This window comes from Trachypithecus francoisi, unplaced genomic scaffold, assembly GCF_009764315.1.
Source record: "Trachypithecus francoisi isolate TF-2019V2 unplaced genomic scaffold, Tfra_2.0 Lachesis_group21, whole genome shotgun sequence".
NCBI classification, from domain to species: Eukaryota; Metazoa; Chordata; class Mammalia; order Primates; family Cercopithecidae; genus Trachypithecus; species Trachypithecus francoisi.
In genome coordinates this window covers 60,002,317-60,022,563 of record NW_022681467.1, presented here as the reverse complement: position 1 = coordinate 60,022,563, position 20,247 = coordinate 60,002,317, and the positions used below count along the sequence as shown (strand labels likewise).

Genomic DNA, 20,247 nt, shown 5'->3' with positions numbered 1-20,247 from the left:
CAGGGGGCAGGTGGGGCAGGTGGTGGCAGGGACCAGTGGGGCAGGTGGGGGACACGGACAGGTTGGGCAGGTGGGGACAGGGACAGGTGGGGCAGGTGAGGACAGGGGCAGGTGGGGCAGGTGGGGGAAGGGGGTAGGTGGGGCAGGTGGTGGCAGGGACCAGAGGGGCAGGCGGGGGACACAGGCAAGTTGGGCAGGTGAGGGACAGGGGCAAGTGGGACAGGTGAGGACAGGGGCAGGTAGGGCAGGTGGGGACAGGAGCAGGTGGAGACAAAGACAGGTGGGGATAGGGAAAGGTGGGGACAGGAACAGGTGGGGCAGGTTGGGGACAGGGACAGGTGGGGACAGGGGCAGGTGGGGGCAGGGGCAGGTGGAGCAGGTGAGGACAGGGAGAGGTGGGGCAGGTGGGGACAGGGACAGGTGGGGCAGGTTGAGGACAGGGACAGGTGGGGACAGGGGCAGGTGGGAACAGGTGGCAGCAGCAGTTGCTGTGTGAAAGAGTGGTTTTCCCCTCTGAGTTCTGCCTCTTCTCCTCGTCCACAATGATGTCTGTGCTTAGACAGGGGAAGTGACCTGGGGCAGGTTGCCAAACCTTTCTGTGACTCAGTTTCCCGATCTATCAAATGAGGGCAACAGAAAGGTCAGAAAGTGCTGGCAGGGGTTGGTGCTGATCCCTCCGCCCGCCCATCACGGAGACACCCCTCGAAGTAGCCAGGTGGGCCCTCCCAACACCACAGCTATCAAATGGGGTTTGCAGTCCCAACTTGCTCCAACTGATTGGGACTACCCTTGGGGAAAATACGTTCCTCAGATGGAATTAATTAAGATTGATTATTTAAAGGAACAATGGTGAGAAATCCAGGAAAAGTTTGTGCTGCTGCCTTTTGGTAGAACAAACCAGCCTGGTAATCCATTACGTGATGAAACGACTTGGACATGTTCAGAATCAGGAGAGACAGAGCCAGTGCTCCTCTCTGAAGGTCTGCCCGAGAAAGGCCCTTTAGCCCCCCCACCCCAACTCAACACACACTCGGGGCCAGCGCCAGGGGAACCTGGCCAGACTGAGTCAGAACTCACCAGGTTGACCAGATGCATTAGGGTTTGAGGGGCATTTGCCATAGGCCAGGCATCTCAGCCTCACCCCACAACTGGGAGAGTCCAGTCCCGTGTGTGGGATGCAGCTCTGGCTATTGAAGGTTGCAATACCTCAGTCTCCCTCAGGGCTGCATGTAACCACTGTACCTCCCTGCCCTCGACAGGAAGCCAGGCTACAGCTGACCCAAGGGAACACCAGACATCACCCACCATAGCTGGGTTCCCAGCACTCAGCGCCACCTGGACTGCAGTGATGCTGAGCCAGAGCAGGGGTCCTGCCTGCTGGACACATCCCGGACTCCAGAGGTCACAGGCTGCTGGTCATCGCTGTCTGGGCTGGTACTGGTTTCTGCTTTAGTAGGGCCCCCAATACATGCGCACCTCTGAAGCCCCTCTGGTCTGTCCATACGGCTCCTCTGCCTGCTCTGCCCTGACCCAGGGCCATGACCTTGGAAGGAGGCATCCTAGTGGGTTGGCTGGGCTGTGTGGATGCTGGCTGAAACAGCAGAGTGACCTGGAGGACAGAAGCTGCTCAGAGGACCCAGGTCACCAGGCCCTCAAGCCTCTGAGGGGGCCAGCCCAAGGGTCCTGGGGGTCTGTGCATCTCACAGCAGCCTCAGCAACAGTCCAGCCCAGGAGACAAAGGATGCGGGGACAGAGGAAAGACAGAGGAGAGACAGCTGAGGGCTGGGGGCACCAGCAGGAGAAGGCAAGCAGCTCCCTGCAGCAGCAGCAACCTAGGCCAACCTCAGGAAGAACTGGAAGCAGTTGCCAAGCGGCTTCCTTTCCATCCCCCTGCAAGTCAGACTGGTGTCAAAGCTCTGCAGAGCTCAGAGGGCTCTCTGAGCCTCTCTGCCCCTGCGGGCAGGGGCAGCTGAACAAGGCTGTAAGCTCAACCATGCGTGGTTGGGGGAAGCCAGGAGGCTCCATGCTGAGCCCAGGACACTGCACCTGCCCAGTCCTGTGGAGAGAGGGACACAAGGTCCTGACGGGAGGCCTGACCAGGAAGGAGTGTTAGGTGAGGGCACAGCATGAGTGAAGTCCGCATGGCAGGAAAGGGAAGCACATTCAATGAACAGCAGGACTGGGCTCAGAGGGAGGAGCTCAGAGTGAAGGACTTGGAGAGTAAGAAGCTCAGGCTGAAGGCGCTGCCCTGGGCACTGGGCCCAGGAAGCTAAGAGCAGTATGAGAAAGTCCCCCCGTCCCCCTGCCCGCCCGCCTCATGACCTGGCCACCCTGAGGTGGAAGAAAGTGGGGATGAGAGATAGGTGTGCCCAGAGTGGACCAGGAGAACAGTGAGGGACAGGCCCCTGCCTGACTGTTCTAGGAGCATCCAAGAGGGTGAGGCAGGGGTAGAAACCCCCTGATGCCCTGGTCCTACCAGCACAGAACGACAGCCAAAGGCAAAAAGCAGCTGAGCCAGTAGGAAAGAAAAAAGGTGGAGACAAAGGCCAAAGAAATAGAGGCAATGGCCAGGGAGGGGGCCCAGAGACCAGGATCAAGGGGATTAAACACAGAGATGGACACAGACAGAGGCAGGAAAGGAGACAAAGGACGTGGGGAAAGAGGTAAGACAAAGGCAGAGAGGTGAGGCAGAAACCAGGCCGGCAAACAGATGGACAGAGAGGTGAGGAATACAGAGAAAGAGAGGAGGACACAGACTGGCCGACCACCAGGGTGCCCAGGAACCGGCTTGGGGACAGTAGGAAAAGGGAGAAGCCAGTGGGACGCCCTGACTGTCCCTGTCATCGCCTTCCACCTTGCAGGGGTCACACCACATCTGCATGTGCGTGTGTGTGCCTGAGTGTGTGTCCACACACGTGTGAGGACAGAGGGCCCAGTGCCTTGCCCTGCTCCAGGCTCTGTTTAAATGGCTTTGGAATTGTGCTCCCAGAACAGATGGCCTCGGAGATAAAGCTACCGGGTGCCTGGACAGAGAGCGAGACTGCAGGCGGTTGCCATGGCAGGCTGGACTGGTGAAGATCACTCATTAGCAGACAGAGAGCAAGGCCCACAAATGTCAAAATGGGCTCATGGGGAGGGGTACCCCCAGCAGAGCCCCAGGAGGGAAAGACCCTGGACTGAATGTCCGGGCCCTGCATTCCCAAGAATGGAGCTTGGCGGAACAGGTAGGCACTGGCCAGTTGCTGACTGATGTCCAAGGACGACAGCCATGCTGGCCTAGCCATGTCCGGAGAAATACCCCCTGCCCAGTCTCTGTCCCAAGATGCCTAACCTGGAGCCCGAGACACACTGACCGCGGGGTGGTTCCAGCCATGCCCCACACTGGAGATCAAGAGCCAGTTCGAGGCCAACACCACACTCTGGGATGACAGGACGACTTCCTGAGTGAAGAAGCCCTCATCCTCACGTGCGTCACTCTGGGGGAGGGGTGGGAGCCAACCACAGGGGCTCTAGAGCCTGTGCCCAAGGCTCTCCCATCCCAGCTGGGAGCGCAGAGAGGGAAGGGGCAGCTGGAGCCCTGGACAGGGTCTAGGAGACAGACCCTGGAGCCAGCTCCCCCATCATTCCAACAAGCACACCCTGAGCACCTCTATGACCAAACCCCACTGAGGAAGCCAGGCTGGCCAAACCCCACTGAGGAAGCCAGGCTAGATGTCCCCACTGCCACTCAAGCCATGGGTCCAGCCCCTGAGGAGGAGGAATGAGGATGCTCCCATTGGTGCCAGCCACAGGGCAGTTTCATCCTTTAGTTCCCTGAGGGTCCACAGTGTTGTTCCCAACTTGTAGGTGGGCTCAGAAGGGTCAAGGGCCCACAGCTCCCAGACAAAGCTGGGACTGACGCCCTGGACCGTCTGGCACCAAAGGCTGGATCTGAGCCAAAGAAGGGCCTCACTGATGCCTTCCTCAAATGAGAGCCCAGGAGGGACAGACCCAGGGCCGGAGGAGTCCCTGCTAGGCTTCAAAGGGAGGCAGAGCCAGGACAGGAGGTTTCTGCCCTGGAGCGAGCAGAAGGCATACGGAAGTCCAAAAGCAGAGCCGGGGCACACAGTGTGGGGGCAGATGGGACGGCAGAGCCGGGGCACATAGTGTGGGGTCCAGGAGCAGAACCAGGGCACACAGTGTGAGGGCAGCCAGGACGGCAGAGCCGGGGCACACAGTGTGGGGGCAGCTGGGACGGCAGAGGGGACCCTGGGCAGGTGCCTAAAGGGCACACCCAGCAGGACAACAGGGAACACGGGCCATGGAGCCTGGAAGTCAGCCTGGGACTGCCCAACTAGTCCACGTGCCTGTACCTGGCCAGGCCCAGGAGCTCTGCCTAGAGCCCCAGAACCTTCCCTGTGACCCCAGCCTAATATCCCCTCCAGATAACCCCACCTTCCCAGGCCAGAGCAGCGTGGGCCCTCCAAATCCAAGAGCCCCAGGAGGCCCTTCCACCCCTACCACACACAACAGACCCTACACACACACACCAACACACACAACACACACAGACACAGACATACACACCATATACACACCACACACATATACACACATACCACATACACACAACAGACCCCACACACACGCCACACACGCAGACACACACACAACACACACAGACATACACACCATATAGACACCACACACACACATAGACACACAAATACACGCACACTACATACATCAAACAGACCCCACAGACCCACAGACACACACACCACACACAGACATACACACCATATACACACCACACACACATAGACACACAAATACACACACACCTCACAAACACACTACACACATACACACAACACAAACACACATACACACCATATACACATCACACACATATACACAGACACAAACACACTACATAAACACACACACCACACATACACACATGCAGTGTGTGTGCAGTGGATGTGCAGAGACCCGCCGGGATGACACCACCTCCTCTGCCAGCACACAGGCCATCAGTTCCTCCTTACACGAGTCCCCAAGCCCTGCAGAGCCCCAGTTATGACCAGGAACTAAGGCTCAGACAATGACTAAACTCAGCAAGTTTCCAGGGAAAGTTAATGGCAGAGCAAGGACACCCTGGAGGTCCCAAACACCATAGCCCACCTCCCCCTACGAATTCAGGAGCAAGGTGTGAGCCCCGAGGAGGTGGCAGGGGAGCGAAGCCATGTTCTGAGTGGCCATTGTCCCACCACCTGTGCCAAGAGCCACTGGCCCTCCGGCTGTGGGTTTGCCGGCCCCACCCCAACACTTCAGCTGCAAGGGCACCTGTATGCAAATGCCACCAAGGGCGCAGGGGGAGGGGGCTGCCCAGGCCAGAGCACATAGGGTGCCGGGAGAAGGACAGAGGTGACCTGGGTGACAGCTGTGTGCTTCAGGTTGGGGGGCCACAGGCCCCTCCCCCAAGGGATAAGCAAGATCACGAGAGGAGGGGTGTGAGCCCCACCCCGAGCCTGGGAGCCCGAGGCACCAGCCTAAAGAAGGGGCTGTCAGGCCGGGCGCAGTGGCTCACGCCTGTAATCCCGCACTTTGGGAGGCTGAGGCAGGCGGATCACAAGGTCAGGAGTTCAAGACCATCCTGGCAAACGTGGTGAAACCCTGTATCTACTAATAATATAAAAATTAGGAAGTGGCAGTGCACGCCTGTAGTCCCAGCTACTCGGGAGGCTGAGGCAGGGGGATTGCTTGAACCCGGGAGGCAGAGGCTGCAGTGAGCTGAGATCCCGCCACTGCACTGCAGCCTGGACGACAGAGTGAGACTCAATCTCAAAAAAAAAAGAAGGTGGAGGTGTCCCACCTGAGGAATAGGGTGCTTGGAGCATGGACCTGCCTGGGCCCGGGCACATCAGTCACCGTATGAAGCAGGTGCGCTGACGCCTCCTCTCATCCAGCTGCAAAGTCTCCTTGGAAACCCTGCCTTGGACCCACTGAGTCTGCAGGAAGCTGTCCCGCCTGGCGGTCCCGGCAGGAGGAAGAGCCCCAGCAAGCACCCCTCACACACCACGATGGTTCCGGTGAATCATCACTGCACCTCACAGGAAGATTGAATTTACTTGTTTTACAGGCTCAAAGAAATGATAGATCTTTTCTGAGGTCCGTGACAGCATGGCTGAGTCAGGAATGGGGTCCCAGTAGAGCCATGTCACTGGTACACAAAGTCCCAGGCCCCGACCTGCAGCAGCCAACACGGACTTGGAGGCTCAAAACCACCAGATGTCCCACAGCACCACATGAAGAACCGAAGGGTAAGAGCTTCCAACAGAGATCCACATGACAGGCAATGTGTGCACACCAGGTACACAGGGGACCAAACACACACAAGCCCTGAGACCACACAAAGCCCTTGGGTCAGATTCAAGGTAGCTGACACCCAGTTGGACCACCGAGATGTGTACCCATCCTGCACCCTCACTGCAGCCACAAGCTTGTCTTGGGCGCCCCTCAACCTACCTGACTGAAGAGGACCAGAAATGTGGGAACATTCTGCCACCGGTTTCCAAGTCACAGAAGATCCCAGACGTTCCACTGGCTCCAAGTTAATGAAGCAGCTTGCAAACTCCTGCTACTCCGCCGTCTCCCTTTGTGCAAAAGTGTTCATCAGCCCCATGCTTGCAAAAGCTGGTTTCTTCTAGTGCCACACAAAAGTCCGTTGCAATTGGAAACCTGCAGGAGGGAGACTTATCTGTAATTTGTGCTTTTAGGTTGAAATTGCCACCTCTGTTTCTGACTTCAGTGCCTCTGACCTGGGCCTGGAAAGATGAGGAGTGGGAACCTCCTGGCAGCCAAGAGCATCCTGTGGACAAAGGAGCTAGGGGAACTCAGGAGCCAAACGCACTCCCACATATTGTCCTGCGGTTGGAAGGCTGTGTACCTCTGGAAGATACAAAGGATACACAGCCGACGTTCTCTTCTAAACCCATCCTCTGCCCAGGACAAGATGACCTGGGCACTCCTGATGCAACCACTGAGAACCTTGAGGACCTCGTGCTCCCCTGCGCCCCGCTCCCCCAGGCTTCCTCCACACAGATACTCCTGTGTTTCAACACCCACAACAAGGCTGGTCCTGACTGACCTCCTCCAAGTCCTACTCACATCAGGACCTTTGGAGGGCCCTGACACAGCACTTAGCATCCTTGACTTTGCCAGAAAGCTCAAAGAGGTGAACTCTCTCTTCCACTGGGATGTAAGCTCCCCAAGAGTTCCTGGCACACTGACATTGTTCCTTAAATACCTGAATGCTCCAGCTAGTCCCCCGAGTTCTCCACAGGGAAGGCCAAGTCATATCCTGTTCAGGGCTCTCCAACACCAACCATGAAGGCCTGACCCCTACTCTCCTTGGGGCCTGGCCCAGATATCTAGACTGAGCTTTTCTCATCAAGTACCAGCCTCACGACCCTGTCCTTGCCTCTGTGCACCCAGCCTGGCCTAGTCCCTGCAGTTCCTGTACTGACACCCTCCCCTTCCCATAGCCAGACCCCTGGGTGTGCACCTCTTCTCTGAGAGGTCACACTGGTCATCCAGACACTCCAGTGTCTTAGGACCTGAGGACTAGTGTGCCCATCATTGACCACCAGCTTCTTCCCCTGGATGCTCGTAGGGGCAGAGAGGAAACTAGACCACTCTCCACAGTAGTAGCGCCTCACCTAGGGAAGGCCTGTCCTTTCCCCACAGTCCTCCACTCCCACAACTTACCATGCACCAGTTCCAAGCTGCTGCTTTAGGGCCCTCATCCCTCCAGTAACGTGAGTAACATTCCAATATCCTAGTCTACAGACCAGAAACCCGAGGCCCAGAGAAGAGTCAATATTTGAACCCAGGTCTTCTGCCTTCAGAGAGCCGTTCATGTCCCCTTGTCTTCATAGCCTCAAGGCAGGAACTTAGAGACAGGGAGAAATGACAGCTTCACCCAGCATGGCCCCAACCTGAGGCAGACAGTAGAGCTGCACAGAGGGGTTGTGTTTGCGTGCATGTGTATGTGTGTGAACATCCATGTGTGTACATCTGTGTGCATGTGCGTGCCCATTTCTGTATGCATGTGTGTGCATCTGTGTTCACACCTGTGTGCATGTGTACGTGCATCTCTGTGTTCACACCTGTGTGTGCATGTGTGCGTGCATCTCTGTGTTCACACCTGTGTGCATGTGTGCGTGCATCTCTGTGTTCACATGTGTGTGCATGTGTGTGTGCATCTCTGTGTACACATCTGTGTGCATGTGTTCGTGCATCTGTTACACACCTGTGTGTGCATGTGTGCGTGCATCTCTGTGTTCACACGTGTGTGCATGTGTATGTGCATCTGTGTTCACATGTGTGTGCATGTGTGTGCATCTGTGTACACATCTGTGTGCATGTGTTCATGCATCTGTGTACACACCTGTGTGCATGTGTGCGTGCATCTCTGTTCACACGTGTGTGCATGTGTGCGTGCATCTCTGTGTACACATCTGTGTGCATGTGTGCATGCATCTGTGTTCACATGTGTGTGCATGTATGTGTGCATATCTGTGTACACATCTGTGTGCATGTGTGCATGCATCTGTGTTCACACGTGTGTGCATGTGTACATGCATCTCTGTGTTCACACGTGTGCATGTGTGCGTGCATCTCTGTTCACACGTGTGCATGTGTGCATGCATCTGTGTACACATCTGTGTGCATGTGTGCGTGCATCTGTGTTCACACGTGTGTGCATGTGTATGTGCATCTGTGTTCACATGTGTGTGCATGTGTGCGTGCATCTCTGTGTACACATGTGTGCATGTGTGCGTGCATCTCTGTGTTCACATGTGTGCATGTGTGTGTGCATCTCTGTGTACACGTGTGTGTATGTGTGCGTGCATCTGTGTTCACACCTGTGTGTGCATGTGTGTGCATCTGTGTTCACATGTGTGTGCATGTGTGCGTGCATCTCTGTGTTCACGTGTGTGCATGTGTGTGTGCATCTGTGTTCACACCTGTGTGTGCATGTGTGCGTGCATCTCCGTGTACACGTGTGTGCATGTGTGCGTGCATCTCCGTGTACACATCTGTGTGCATTTGCCTGCCTGTTGTGTGGGCCTATGCATGCACATTTCTGTGTGCATGTCTGTGTACAAATGTACATGTCTCTGTGTGTGCACGCACATCTATGAATGCACCATTCCTGCCCCCATGAAGGGGACTCGGGCTGAGGAAGCACAAGAGCTTCAGGTCTAGCCCCTCACCTAGGAGAGAGCCCTCTAGACCAGCCCCCATCGGCTGCCATCTACGGAGTTGAGCCAAGGTGGAGCCCCTCACCCCGCTGGTCTCCACCTCCTTCTCAACCCAGGGTCCATGATGCTGCCCTACAACCCCCTCCTCAAACAAAGAAAGCTTCCTCAAAATGGGCTTTATGCAATCCCCAGACTCCAAGGTCCCAGCTCCCTTGGGCCTTTGCAGGGCTGGCTCCAGCAGGGACACCCTCACTTTGACCATGACTAAGGGGAAAGTCTCAGGTCAAGCATCATTCCTCGGAGGACTGCCTGGGCTCCTTGGCTGGTTGGAGTTCTCCACGCTGCACCCCCATGAGCTGTGTCTGTGGATGCTTTCTGTGCCTCCCCCAGCATGGCCTGGCCAGTACCATCAGTGAGTGTCTCAACCACAAGCTGCCTGCAGCTATTTTGCCTTCTGCAAATGATGATCCAAAGTGTCTTTATATCTCTGCCTCTATTTGGTGGTTTTCCACAGTTAGCCTGCCATGTGGGGCCATTATATAGGAAATTGCTTCATCAGGAAGTGAGTACCTGTAATGGGAACGGCATACATCAGGGAGAGAACGTCCTGGCCTTTAAGCACCGTTCTGGTGGCCACCTTCCTCTCATCTCATCCTGTGTTTGTTTAGAAGCCCTCAGTGGAGCTGGGGAGGTAGGGGACAAGAAGTAGCCACTTCTCTGGGGAGCCCCCCGCCCAGGAAGGCTGGCACAAAGGGTCAGAAAAGAGATTTTGATTAAGCTGAATGTCTTCAAGGTGAAGAGTTACCTGAGATCTGAAACAGAGGTCCCCCGAGGTGGGGGGTGTCTGACACTTTCTACTTTGAGCTGCCAGTGACTGGAGCTTGTAGTCCACAGCAGCTGTGTGACCGGTCCCGTGGTTTCTAATGGAATGTTACTTGGGGTTGTGAGATCTCCAAGTCTGAAGCCTGCTACATTGTAAAAAGTACTTGGGAAAGGAAAATAAATTTCAGGACCCTAAAATCACTAAGCCAGAGTATGTCAGGCCAACCTGCCTCCCATTTTATTCCTGAGTAAGATAGTGACAAAGATAATTTGGAAGGCTACATCCTCCCTCACAATTTCCCCACAAAGAAACTCTTCTTGGGCTTCAAGATCTTTGCCCTAAAACAGTTCTGTTGAATTTCACCCTGGCAACGTAAATTGATAGCTTACCTTCGCAGGTGCGCAACAATGGGCAGGCAGAAGGCATCAAAGTCATCCCACTGCCCCTCTGAGACAAATGCAGAACTGATGGCTTCCTCTGCCCTATTTATGTAAAAATGCAGATTCACTGAGTCATAAGTGACTATTTCTCTACCTGCCTCACATGGAAATTGTGTGTTCAGTGAAACGCTGTTCGAAGACCTAAAAGATTGCAACTGTTTGTCTCTGACCTCCCTATGGCCTGGAAGCCCACACTGAGTTGTCCTGCCTTTCCAGATGAAACCAATGTACATCTTTTTTTTTTTTTTTTTTTTTTTGAGGCGGAGTCTCGCTCTGTCGCCCGGACTGGAGTGCAGTGGCCGGATCTCAGCTCACTGCAAGCTCCGCCTCCCGGGTTTACGCCATTCTCCTGCCTCAGCCTCCCGAGTAGCTGGGACTACAGGCGCCGCCACCTCGCCCGGCTAGGTTTTTGTATTTTTAGTAGAGATGGGGTTTCACCGTGTTAGCCAGGATGGTCTTGATCTCCTGACCTCGTGATCCGCCCATCTCGGCCTCCCAAAGTGCTGGGATTACAGGCTTGAGCCACCGCGCCCGGCCGAAACCAATGTACATCTTGTACATATTGATTAATGTACAACGTAGATATTGACTGATGTCTCATGTCACCCTTCAAATGTATAAAACCAGACTGTGTCCCGACCACCTCGGACACAGGCCACCAGGACCTCCTGAGGCAGCGTCACGGGCCATGGTCACTCATATTTGGTTCAGGATAAATCTCTTCAAATACTTTACAGAGTTTGACTCTTTTTGTGGACACCCTTGGCTTCCCCTCCTCAGAGGAGCCCCTGGGCCCTGACTTGCACTGCTCAGCGAGGACACAGAGCGCAGACACCTTCGTGTGCTTGGGCCACCATGATGGGCCCTGAAGTTTCCCTATGTGGATTAGGGTTAGGATCACAGGTGGAGCTGCCCCTCCTTGCCCCCACTGACAGCACTCACTCCCTCCTGTGCCCCTAGGGCACCAACACTTCGGTATAAAGACTCGGCCTCTAAATCGGCCTCTCTGCTCCACCCACTCTCTCTTTCCCCAGGGTCTTCCTGCTAAGCCAATCTCTGGGAAGCTTTCAGACTGGGTCACAGCCCTTCTCTGAGCTATTCTGGTGACCCTTGTTGAAGCTGGAATGGCACAAGTACATGTCATCATCTGTTCAGTGTTAGGCCTAGGTGAGGGACTGCATGGGTCAGCCTTACCTGGTGCTGAGCCCACGGGCTGCTCAGAGAAAGTACCAGATACATGTGGACACATGCAGAAAAGACACTGGTTAGGACTGCGGACACCTCCCGCACATCTAAGGGAGGCTGCGGCTGGTTGGGGCATCACAGAGGAGGCTCAGAAAACAGACCTTCTTTGAGAAGCTGGGGGAGTAGGGAGGGGCAAGGCCGGAAGACGGGGTCCCCGCACAAAGGGCTCCATCTGTGAAGTCAGCCCTGCACCTGCCCTGGTGCCCCATCCATGCGAGCAAGCACCTGGAACTCTCCCCGCAGAGCAGCCCAAGGGGCACCAGGGAGGGCCCAGGGTCTGCAGCACCCACGGGGCCACCTCCTTCACTACCAGGCAGAGAAGGTGGTGCGGCTCCAGCACTGGCTCAGAAGCAGGGCCTCGCTGCCACCCCACACCTAGTGGGAGAGGCCCAGCTCTCAGAGGCCTCCTGCTGAAGAACAGCTCCCGGCCCAACCAAAGGGTGCCCTCACCAGAGCTGGGGGCTCCTGGAGGCCACAGGGCCAGAGGCTGGGCCGCAATCCTGGTCAGTCCTCCCAATCCAAGCTGGGTACCCTCACCCTCACTCAGGGGCTGAGCCTCCAACCAGCACCCATCCCTTCTCTCCTTAGAGCAGGCCCAGGCCTGGGGTCTTGGGGAGAAGTTGGCCCATTTCCCCGGGGCCTGCCCTGCCCTCCCAGTCCCAGGGCCCCTGTCTCTGTGTCTCTCCCCTGGACGGCCCACCCTCCCCTCCTCAGACCCTTGAGAGAAGGAGAGATGTGGGCTGGATCTTTGGAAGAAAGGACAGCACCACCAGAGAAAGGCAGGGCCTAGGCACTCCCCACAGCAGCTGTCAGGTTCGGGGAGGGACGTTGGGGGAGGGGGCATGAGTGTATTCAGCATCTGCCTGCAGCCGCCTGGCCACTAATTCTCCCTAATTGCTTTAAAGTTGTACTAATTGAACTGACTGAAAACAGAGTCTTGAGGGGCTGGGGAGGGCGTTGCCCAAGAAAACAACAGCCCATCTCCCAACCCAAGCAGATCCCCAAAGCTGGCTGAAGATCCTCAGCTGGCCAGGGCCTCAGCCAGGGTGGCTGTTTCTCCCCTGACCTCAGGCCAGCCAAGCCCCCTCTCCGATTTAGGGTCAGGGCTGGTGACCCAGCAAGAAGGGGCCGAGTCCCAACAAGAGCATGCCCAACCCCAGGAGGGGACCCAGGACAGGACTGAGGAAGGGACCCAGGACAGGACACGGGAAGGGACCCAGGACAGGACACGGGAAGGGACACGGGAAGGGACCCAGGACAGGACCGAGGAGGGGACCCAGGAGGGGACACAGGAAGGGACCCAGGAGGGGACCCAGGAGGGGACACAGGACAGGACCCAGGAGGGGACCCAGGAGGGGACACAGGACAGGACCCAGGAGGGGACCCAGGAGGGGACACAGGACAGGACCCAGGAAGGGACCCAGGAGGGGACCCAGGAGGGGACACAGGGGGGGCTGCTCTGAGACAGGAAGGGCTGTGTCCGTCTCTCTCACACACGTGGAATCCACGGGCCTGTGGGTCCACTGACACACCCCACAAACACCAGCCCCACCAGGCCAGGCTAGTGCTGACACTGGGGGTCCTGGGGGTAACAGCAGGGCCCACAGTGCTTGGTGCACCTGCTGCATCTCAACGTGATTACGCCACATCTGTTCCCCCTACCCAGGAGACCCAAAGAGTAGGCCTGGGCAGGACATGGAAGGAAACATTTGGGAAGGAGGAATGGGTATGAATGAATCCTTCCCCATTTAGTGTGCGAGCCTCCAAACCCTGTATTAGCACCAAGTCCATTATTTCCTTCTCAAGTACTCTCCTCCAACATGTATGCTGATTGTCCAAAAATGCTGGAGGCTTAGTCCAAACGAGGGCCAGTGCTGCTCCCAAAGACTGGTAGGGAGGAGCTGCAGGAGAGCCTCTCCATTCCACCAGCAGTGCTGCTGCCATTGCAACCACAAGGTGCCACGCTGGAACACCAGTCTTGTACAGTCCTGTTGGTCTTGCTGGTTTTGCAGCACTTTTGCTGCCCTGATCCCTGCAGGGTGCTGTAGGGCCTCGGGGACCATGACTGACCAGCTTGAGCATGTCAGAGGAAGGCAGAGGCTGAGAGCTTCTAGCATTCATCCCATGGTGTTCAGAGTACAGTCTCCATACCCACAGGCCCACGTTGCACCTCAGTCTTGCCTTTCTCTAGAATAAGTTCCCTGTGCAGGAGGGGCCCAGTGGCTTTTCCTCCCGGCTGACATCTGTCACGACACACACAATCCATTGGCAGGGCTCCAATCATACTTGACCCCAAAAGTGAAGGGGCTGGTGGGACAGGCACGGTCTCTCTCCCACTGCGAGTATGTCCTCCTCCCAAGCTTATCACTGGACATTGCTGGATTCCCAGCCTGGAGGGAGGCTTCAAAGGAATGTTAGGAGAGGCTCTGCCCAGAGAAAGCGCTAATTTCACTGTACTGAAGAAGCCAAAAGCAGACCCCAGAAGATTACTCGGTTCCTCCCAAATAGATCAAAAACCAAGGGCTGGGCCCTCTCACCATACTGGGCTCCTAGGGACCTAAGGGACAGAGAAGGGCCCCCAAATAGTCCTCTTCCTCTCACCTCACTTCCATGTAGAAAATCTAGGCTGACCCAGGCAGAAAGTCAAGTCTGAGCTCAGACTCCCGTACACCTGCTTCGTCACTGCACCTTCAATGCCCCCAGTGAGTGCCCTGACACCCAAAAATACCCCAAAATCACTGCCTATGATCACATCCGGACACAGTGCACACCACACATATGCAACACATGAGCACATGTTCACATAAGAAAGCACATGCAGCCACTGAAACTCAATACCCCCCACAAGCCAGATGTCAAGGTCTGTGACTGACCTCAGAAGAGCAGCAGGAGAGCAGAAGAGTGCTGAGCGCATGCCAGACAGACCCATTCAGCTGAAGACAGGGCTTCAGACCTGTGACCACATTCTCTCCAGAGCTAGCAGGGACCCCCCATCAGACTCAGTCTGAGGCCTCTGTGCACATGCACTTGCACTCACCACCCACACACATATGCTCATGAAAGCACACATGTGTAGCCTATGCACACAAACATATCACTTGAACACATGCATACACACATGCATTACTTACATGTACACAACACACACATACACTCACTTTTACGCATATGCACATGCTGACATATACACATGTACACACAATGTGCATGTGCACACATGAACACAGCTATATGCACACATGCACGTGCACATATATACACACACCCTCACGTGCACATGCATGCACACACATGCACATATATTCATGTGAACACACCACCCACATGCATATACACATATATACATGCACCCTCACATGTGCACATACATGCACACACATGCACATATATGCATGTGAACACACCACCCACATGCATATACTCACACATATATACACACACCCTTACATGTGCACACACATGCACACACATGCCCATATACACGTGTGAACACACTGCCCACAAGCATATACACACGTGAGTACATACACACCACTCACATGCACACATACACACTGCTTATGTGCACATACACATTTGCATATGCACAAAAACCTACATGTACACACATGCACATTCCACTTACACATACACATGTGCACACATTTACATATACATTAGCATACCTGCATGAGCATACACATCACTCACATGCACACGTATACGTACCTCTGTGCATGTGTGTACACAGACACCATTCACACATAGATGTACATGCACACTCACCTAAACATGCATGCACTCACGTGCACATTCTCACTAACACACATGTCTGCTAATGCTGATGTCTGCAAAGTGGGTGCTGCAGAGCACACAGAGCACACACCCTAAGACTCTGGTCCCCACCCACTTGGGGGCCTGTTAGCTCATAGGGGGCAGGTGTCACAGTAACTGGATACAGGGTGGAAACTTCCATCCAGAGGATCTCCCAGCTCAGGCTCACCCTGGAGCCGGCTCTGCAGAGGGAACACGGGGGAAAGGGACTCACACGATGACCTGTGTGGAGGTTGCCATGGTCAGGTGAACGAATGCACCAAGGTATGAGTAAGGGCAAGCCCTGTCTCAGTGCTCTGTGAGGTAGTGTGAGCAAGGAGCTGATGCTGAACCCAGCAAACAGGTGGAAGGAGTTGACTATTCGGAACATGCTCCCTCTTGAGGAAAGGAAGGACCCTCAGGAACACTGGCTTCAGTTTTATGTAATCCCTGGTCTAGGAGAGAGATAGGTGGTGAGACCTCTGGGCATGCTGAGTGGGGCTGGGATAAAGGCAGGAAAAGAGGGAGGCAAGGATCCCCAGGGGCCGTGAGGGAGCCAGAGAAAAGAGTGGTCAGGAGATCCCAGCAGGGGCATTGTTCAGGGCCTCAAACACCAGGATGCTGGACAGTCGGGGCTGGCCATGGGCAGCAGCAGAACAGAGCCTAGCCTGGGCAGGCACACCTACCAAAGCCTGGGCGGACTGGAGAGGGGGCCAACCTGCCAGGAGGCAGGCCAGGCAGCTGGGTGGGGGGACAGTGCAGAGGGACGCCCTAGAAACAGCAGGATTTGGGAAGTGGGAAGACAGGAGCAAGGAGAGGTAGCTGGATAATGAGCTGATTGGCAAATGAGTAAACAGCAATTGCCTGATGAAAAGTGTTTATGGTGCAATTAGCAGCTGTGCCATAAATAAAAGTTTAACTGTGTTTATTATAAACTTGTTGAGCCACAGGAAACAGCTCTCCGGAGTGAGCCAGCCTTTAGTGCTCTATTTACTCCATGAGCCGCCTTTGGCGATGCATGACTAAGCGTCCTCTCGGCATCCATTCAATTCAGATCTCCATCCCTCTCCTGACCCCTCCCTCGGCACACACGGCCTCTCCTGCCCAAGCTGTCACCGCCACGGTGGTGTGGCATAAGCACCTGTCCTCACCTGGGCTTCAGGTTCCAGGAAGTACCACCCTGCTTCCAGCCCCTGCGGCCCTCCCACCCTTCTCCCTGGCTCCTTTTCCTACAAAATTCTTCCTGGAATCCTCAAAGCCCTCCCTCTGCCCAGCCCACTACCCCAACCCACTCTCTTCACCACCTGGAAATGGACCCTTTTCAGCACGCTGCCTCCTCAGCCTATCTCCCATCATCTCTTGTTGTTTAATTTTTAAGCATGAAAATATTCAAACACACATTCAAAACACACTGTCAGACAATGAAGAATGCTTGTCCTGTGCCCTCCTCCCCAGCAGGGGCATCTCTGAAATTGGTTTGTATCATCTCCCTGCATGTTTTCATAGTTTTTATATCTACATACACATCCAAGAACAACACATACCATTTTTTTCAGTTTACATTGATGTGATCATACAGAACAAAACTCTTTACAACTTGCTTTTATAGCTTGACTTTTTTTTAAAGAGATGGAGTCTCGCTCTGTCACCCAGGCTGGAGTGCAGTGGCAGTCATAGCTCACTGCAGCCTCAACCTCCCAGACTCAAGCAATCCTCCCGCCTCAGCCTCCCAAGTAGCTGGGACTAAATCCAGCCACGCGCCTTGTGCCCTGCCAGTTTCAGCCTTCTTCTTCTTTTTTTTCTTTTTTTGAGACAGAGTCTCGCTCTGTCGCCCAGGCTGAAGGGCAGTGGCACGGTCTCGGCTCACTGCAAGCTCTACCTCCCGGGTTCACACCATTCTTCTGCCTCAGCCTCCCGAGTAGCTGGGACTACAGGCGCCCGCCACCACGCCCGGCTAATTTTCTGTATTTTTAGTAGAGACGGGGTTTCACCGTGTTAGCCAGGATGGTCTCCATCTCCTGACCTTGTGATCCACCCACCTCAGCCTCTCAAAGTGCTGAGATTACAGGCGTGAGCCACCGCACCTGGCCTCAGCCTTATTCTTACGGTTTATTCAAGTTGACTGATTTTAATTCCTGTGTAGCAATTACTGTCAATCAATAATCAGCTATGGCTCCTCTCCTTCCTTCAGTTATAACCCTTTGCACCTGCTCCCAGAGCCACGTGCCCCAGAGTCTCTCCACTTGCAGCACCTTCCCTGCCCTGCCCGAGCGCCCCCTGGCCTCCTCCTGGGACCCGGGGCCCTAAGAGGGGAAGCATAGCTGATTATTCATTGGAGGTAATCTGTGCAGGGATGAAAACACTTGTTACACACACTTTTTAAATGTTTTGAATGCTTTTAGAGTTCCTTTTCCTCACAGAAGAAATAGGGTAGCGTTGCCAACTTGGAAAACAGAGGAGAGGAAAGCACCTCTCAGGGCCTGGGCCGGTTCCACACAGCTGTGTCTTGCCCCACTCTGAAGGCAACTACATGGCACCTGTGAGCCGTTCATGTTTGTGCTGCCTCCCCCGAGCCGGGGTGCCTGGGGGTCTCTGTCTCTCTGGGACATGCAGAGGTGGAGAGGAAGGAGGAGGGGGAGACGAGAAGACAGAGCAGAGAGCTCTCCAGAAATTGGCTGTGATGGGGCAGAGGCTAAGAGAGCCTCTGGTTTGTTTTTGAACCACAGACTCCTGAGTGTGTCTTAAGTTCAGAGAGCAAGACTCCGTGCAGGAAAGAGGGAGGAGCTGCAGCGGGGAGGCTTCCCAGGCAGCCGCGGGGCGGCCACTGCCCCCAGACAAGCCACCAGCCTCCAGGCCTCATGCCCCTTGCCCTGACCTCCCACCTGCTCCCTTCATCTGGGAAGACGTTCCCTGACTCCTTTCCACCTCGCACCAACCCATCCACACACCCCAGAGCCCCTTGGTCACTCTCCCTTTCTTCCTTCCTCTTCCAGGGCAGCTGTCTGCCTCTGCTTCTGAGTACATAAAACCTCCAGTCCCAAGTGGCTACCTGATCCACAGGCACCCACCTTCCCCCTCAGTGTGGATTTTCTGTGGGGCCTGCGGTGGGGACAGTCTCAGGTGTGGGGAGAGCCACTGCCTTGAAATCCAGCCCGTGAGTCACGAGTGGGCCCCCAGCGCTGGGTCAGAGGGTGACTAGTCATGGCGCCCACCCGGCCTGCGAGTGGTGGCAGAAAGGTGAGCTGCCCCTTTAATTTCTTCCCAGGCAAAGCCTCCAGACAACAAAAACAACATTTTAATTTAAATTCTGATTCCACATTCATTCACAGAACAGCTCTGCGCAGGGATTTCATTAAAGGCTTTAACAGGTTTTATAGGACTTGTCACATCTGGAAAGGTGATGGAGCAAATGCATTTTCTCTGCTTCCAGGATTTTAACAACGGCTTGAAGAAACAAACTTACCATGAAAGTGCCGGGCAGTCCAGCCTGACCCTCTCTCCCTCCCTCCACCAAGGAAAACAAAGGAAGGGCAAGGCCCAGAGCGGACGGACGCTTCTTCCCTGGGTCAGAGAAACATGAGGTCTCGGGGCCCAGGTCCCAGCACCTCCCAGCGGACGGCCTCTGTCCACAGCTCCCTTAGTCTGGGGCAGGGAAATCTGTCCGCACTTTGGTTTGGTTTCTTTCCTGGGCCCTGGGGACAGCTGCCGGTCCACTTTCCCCCTCAGGAACAGGGACACACCAGCAAGGTGACCAGTGCGTCCCAGTTGGCCCAGACTGTGCTGGTTTTAAAACGGAGAGTCCTGGAAACCCTTCTCCTGGGCAAAGCAGGATGGTGGAGCACAGGGCAGGACGAGCAGCAGGTCAGCCCTGGGGCCCACTGATGCTGGAGGTTTCCTGGTCACTATCTGTCCCAAGTGCCCGAACTTAACCCGAACCCTACCCCTAACCCACATTCAACTCTCCACTGGCAGAACTGTCCTCTGTCCTGGACTATCTCTGCCGTGGCCAGGGTGTTCAAGGCCCTATTGGTGGTTGAGGGGTTCCTACGGATCCCGGACCCTGGCCTGCCTGAAGGGCGAACAGTGCTTGCCCTAATCGGTGCCCGCCTGGGCCTCTACCCACCATCTGTCTCTGCTCTGCTGTCAAAGATCACCCCCCGCCACCCCTCGCCCGCCTTCTGCCAGGTGCCTCGAGAGAAACATGGATGGTCTCCCTGGGCTCCCTACCCCGGCCACAGGGCTGTGAAGGCCACTCCCTCAAACGCCACAGCCCACACTGCACATGCCCTGCCCACTCCCCCAGCAGCAGAGTTCCTGCAGGATGATGGCCAAGCCCCTCTCACTGGACGAGCTGCTCCCTCTCCATGGGGGCCCCAGCTACCCAGGTACAGAATTTCTAACGGTCAGAGCAAGTGTTTAGGGAACTATCAAAGCAGGACACCAAAAACAATTGTTTTAAGAATTTGGCATTTTTTTTAAAGTGTCTAAGTTGACCTCAGGAAAATCTGCAATGTTTTAGACTTCCTTACACTGATTTTATGATTTAATATTGTTTTAATGCTTAAAGATTTTATGTCAAAAAGCATCATAACTTGGCCAGCCGCGGTGGCTCATGCCTGTAATCCCAGCACTTTGGGAGGCCGAGACGGGCGGATCACGAGGTCAGGAGATCGAGACCATCCCGGCTAACACGGTG

The 20,247-nt window shown here is 55.2% G+C and overlaps 1 protein-coding gene across 2 annotated transcripts in view; it reads right to left on the bottom strand.

Moving 5' to 3' along the window:
* The window catches only part of MYT1 (myelin transcription factor 1), a 114,651-nt gene that overhangs the window by 80,826 nt on the left and 13,578 nt on the right, over positions 1-20,247 (bottom strand). Inside the window, exons 1-2 of one of the 2 annotated variants that reach the window (XM_033187072.1) lie at positions 6,804-7,777; positions 6,511-6,723 (exon numbers count right to left, since the gene is read on the bottom strand). The gene's annotated coding sequence lies outside the window, so the exon portion shown is untranslated. Of the gene's footprint in view, positions 1-6,510; positions 6,724-6,803; positions 7,778-20,247 lie in introns of those variants that run through there. The other variant, XM_033187071.1, reaches the window with a different exon arrangement.